Genomic DNA, 4,804 nt, shown 5'->3' with positions numbered 1-4,804 from the left:
AAAGTGATATTAATATAAGAATTTGGTGAAAATTATGAAAATGGGGTTGAATTTCACTTTTGGTGAAACTTAAGGGGTTTGATTGCTCCAAATAAAACTTATGGGGCCTAATTTCACAATTGAACAGAGTTAGGGGGCCTAATTACCACTTTCGCGGATTAAATATCATAACGATTAAGCTTCTTGTATTTATTAATTACATCACGAAATTAAATTAAATTAACATAAAACGCGAGAAATATATGTATTAGCCATATAAACTTCTTCTTCGTGTATCTTAGATAACCCTTTTAAGTCTTCCTCCAAAACGTGCCCATCCATACTTAGCTTCCTTGGTCTAACGCTAGGTGTGCTTGGTCCCTCAATAATCATCAAGTCATCATCGGAATCAAAATCCGGACAAGCATGCGCCTCTAGGGTTTCCTCTTCATCATCACTGATCACTATTACCGAAGTTGCATCACTAGGTTCCTCTAATTGTGGCATCTGAGGGCCTATTTCATCCACTTCACTACCATCCGAAGGTAAATTCCCTATTGGTGCCTGGGTCTTAATTTCATGGTTCTCTCAATAGTATACTAGGTGCTTTAGTCTTTCTGAGATATGCTCATAAGTTATGTGTGAAGGATATCTACTACCAACGTCAAATCCTGGGTCCCTCCACAACCTTTGGTCGTGTTCCGCATAGTTCTTCATAAACACATTCTTAGCTCCACCAAAAGGGTCCAGACTCAGGAAGGGTACTAACCAGAACAAAGGCTCTCAAATGGGTATCTATTATATATTCCTTATTCCAACACTTCCTATATCTGTCCATGTAATCTTCTAACTGTCGGCAATGTTCACTAATATCTGTAGCAGGATGCATGGATAGGTCTTCTGGATGTGCAACTGGAAAGAGATACACCCTAAGAAAAGACATTACAGGATTGGATCAGTGTATGTAGGGGGTACGAACTATTCCTTATTTATTACTATCATTATAATGCCTAGAAGGATAAGGTTCCATCACGGAATTAGTATATATTGTAAATTAGTTGATTATTACCAAGAGTTTGATCAATCTATGCTATACCACCACAGTCCACCCATCATCTTAACTTACCACCACGGCAAGAGCCGAGCTCACTCTCCCCCACCACACATTATTAAAATGATAATTTCACTTGCTAAATAAGATCAACTAAATATGGTTTCGGGGTCACTTAATCAGCATATCACTTGACATGAAAGTTCTACTTCACATATCATGTAACATTCAAACATGTAAAACACCTAATAAATAATATTATCATCCTAATTCCCATGTATATAACCAAATTAGTAATCCAATTCCACAATACAATTCATGTGATCACCCAATTTGCAACATTTCCAATACCACATCTAGAACATAATACGGCCCTAGGCCTATATACCCCACACTACATACCTCAATCTACATCCTGCAACAAGGTTAGTAATTTCCATTTTAATGCATACAATTGACCTTTAAGAAAATAAAACATTATTCATTTTAATTATCCCACTCTTCAATTTCTCTCAAGGTAACCGGTTCAAAATTGAAAGGGCCAGAAGTTTGATGTGAGGGGGCTCTTTTCTTATCCCAAGCCTAGGGGGCTCATAACAGTTTCTACCCGGGGTTCATTTTATTAGACACATCTTATATTCATTGTTGTTCATTGGTTTTAGGCCTGAGGAACGTTCTCTCTGATACCACTTTGTAACACCTCCACTTATCCAAGAGCCTTAACTATGCCTTCCTAGATAAAAGGAGTTGTTACTATCTCAGATTGCCCGAGATAGTGAATAACAAAATAAAACAAACCAAAGTACTTTAGATAAATTAAATGATTAAAGGTTTTATTACATGTTCTCCTATGGACATGGGTCACCTGCACACCAAGCCAATTTGTGGACGTACAACAGTTTGAAAGCCATGCTCAGCGGCGTAATAGATGTTTTCGACTGGATCATTTTAGATCGGTCGGTTTCGTCTCGGTGAGGATCTCGAAATGATGTTAGAGATGTTCGGAGTCGCCACCAAGCAATTGTGGGATGTTTGAAAACCGTTCGAATCCACTTTATACCTAGGTCAATCAAGGTAAAAAGCGCTGCTTGACATAGGTACTAAAGATAAGGAATCATCCCTCTTTAGCATCCTACCGCTAGAATGACTCTCGTTCGCCCTGGATAAGGTCGTCCACTATCCAAAGTTTTTGAGTAAGAGGTGAGGGTACGTATTAGGAAGCCCTTTAATCGGACACCCAATCTCGTCCGCGGTAGCGTCCTCTACTTATCGATCTTGGTTGGCTAAATGCAAAAGTTGATAAAACGGGTTAAATGCTTGAATGCGCATCCACAAGTTTAAACCTAGCATGTGAGATTTTGTTAAGTCGATTTTTATCCAAGTATCAAGTAATTGATATCAAGTTTGATTTAATGTTTATTTGCATGCAAAACGGGATTTAAACATCCATTTACCGAGTTAGATTTATGGTGCATAACGTGATTCATTTGTCTTAGAAAAGTGTTTTTTAAAATGGGAACTCATCAATCTGATCCGTCCTGTATTCGGGTTAACCGAAGTCGAGATCGTCCTGGACGAGTGCTGGAAAGGAAACAGGAGTAGCATCAGGCAACCTATTGAGGCGCGAGCCATAGGGCAATGCAAGGGAGCATGTCCAGGTTTGAAAACTGGAAATCAGAAGGCCTGTTTAGGCGCGAGTCAGACGACGACCTAAAGGGTGTCTCCTGGTTGTTTAAAAAATATTTATGGAATTGTTTGTAAAAAAATGTTTGTAAAAGGGTGTTAAACCCCGTTTTGTTGAAAAGGTCGTTAAGACCGCTTTTGTGCTAATGTGAGGAACAAGACTCAGAATAATTATCATTATGTTGACAATATTCGATGTCGGGTTCGGTTTTGCAAGCTTGACATGGATAGTTTTGTAAGAAAAGATGGAAAAATGTTTGATATGAACTAATTATGTTAAGTTCATTGCTTTGTAATTAAAGTGTAAAAAGATGCTTGATATGAACTAATTCGATTAAGTTCATTCCTTTATAATTAGTCAAAGTTCATCATCGTACTCGGATTAAACTGACATGGTATGTAGAACCAAGGATGATTATGCATGTATGACTAATATGGTTGTTTTGCAAATGTAAACAAATGAATAAAAGGTATTAAAATACCCTTTAAATTGTAATTAACCAAATATTATCACCGAAACACAGATTAAACCTTCATGGTATAAGTAACCAAGGGTGAGTATAATTTACGGTTAAAAAAATGCTTGTTTGTAAAAAAAGGTTTGAAATATTTAAAATGGTAGAAACCGATTATAAATAATGGATGAAGATGAGGGAAAGATGAACTTACACACATTTGAGCTCTGACCTGGGGAGCCAGAAGAGGCGCGAGCCACCTAGTTGTGACTATGGGCTTCTGCTTTAGGTCAAAACTCAGTTTTGGCTCAAACGATCCGTATTTTAGATCATGTTATGCATGTTTTTGCATGTTAAAGTCGTAAAAACAGGTAAAAGAACATGAAAGAAGAGGATTAATTGCACCCTCATACGTACATGCTAGGTTGTTTGATGAGAAAACGTCAAAGTGTAAAAACTTGTTGAGTCGGAAAACTCGATTTAAAACCGTTTTTTGTAAAGTATGGAGTATTGCTTTGTTTAGTAATGGTGTAGTTGGTCGAAGTAGTAAGTTAAGTGATTTAATGCACGATGACGGTACCAAACAATGTGTATGGCTCGTATTTTCAATCGGTAGGTCGAAAATAAGTCTAGTTCGTTGACTCGGGAAGTCGAGGTCTAGAATTTTTAGGGAGAAAAGAGGGGGCGGACGCTCGCGTGCCTTCAAATAGTGGCATTTGAGGGGTATTTATAGAGGATTGTGTGGTTGTGTGCATTTTGAACGACGTGGCCACCTTGGCTACTTGAAGAGGCGCGAGCATGTCCGCGGGTCTTCAAGCTGTCTTATTACTATCACGCATTTAGATTTGTGGTTTGTTCTATCCTAGGTTTTGTATGTCATGATTATTGTACTTGACCATCAAGTATACCGTTTATACTTTGAATGGAAGGTTTTGTGATGTTTGCTTTTTGTGTTTGTCTCGGTTTGACCCGCTATTGGAGTTGGGATTTGAATTTCGAATCGGTTTTTGGTCCGGTGTCAGTTTTGACTCTAGTTAGAGTCATTGTGACCCTGTCGTCATGCATAAAACACTCCAGGTACTTTTGAAATATTTTGATATTGTTTTGTTTTCGAAATCGTTTTGAGTTTTCCGACGCATAGTTATACAAACTGTCGATCAAACGTAGCGATTCCTAAGCATGTTGTAGTCCGATAATCATCGAGTGTTTGTTGGGGTTTCAACAGATACTGGGTATCTACATCTCCAAACCAAATAACTGAATACGTATTTAAATTACAAATGCGCAACGGAAATTAAATAAGTGCATAATGTAAATAACAACTGTCTGAACTAAGTGGATTAGACAACTAGCTAGACTTGACCATCGGTCCTCACGCATCCCATGCTCCCAAGTGAGCTGATCTTAAATACCTCTTAGTTAATCTGCTCCGCAATAATTAGTTCATCATAGGTGTCTAAAGAATACACTGTCAATCAAATGGTTGAGTAGGATAAATAAACAACATAAATAAGAACCACAACATTAATAACGGCCAAGATATGAAAATGCTTAACAATGAATTCTAATCTCCCGAGACACTCATTCATCCCGCCAATCCCTGGACAGGGGTATTCACACATTATCCACCAGAGAC

General features: G+C 38.0%; 1 long non-coding RNA gene across 1 annotated transcript; it reads left to right on the top strand.

The window, feature by feature from the left end:
• Positions 1-348: 348 nt before the first annotated feature.
• On the top strand, positions 349-2,968 carry LOC141627247 (uncharacterized). Its single transcript, XR_012536813.1, has 3 exons — positions 349-770; positions 859-950; positions 2,590-2,968. It is a non-coding gene; the product is annotated as an uncharacterized LOC141627247 (long non-coding RNA).
• The last annotated feature ends 1,836 nt before the right edge of the window (positions 2,969-4,804 follow it).

This window comes from Silene latifolia, chromosome Y, assembly GCF_048544455.1.
Source record: "Silene latifolia isolate original U9 population chromosome Y, ASM4854445v1, whole genome shotgun sequence".
NCBI classification, from domain to species: domain Eukaryota; kingdom Viridiplantae; phylum Streptophyta; class Magnoliopsida; order Caryophyllales; family Caryophyllaceae; genus Silene; species Silene latifolia.
This window is presented reverse-complemented; position numbering and strand designations above follow the sequence as displayed.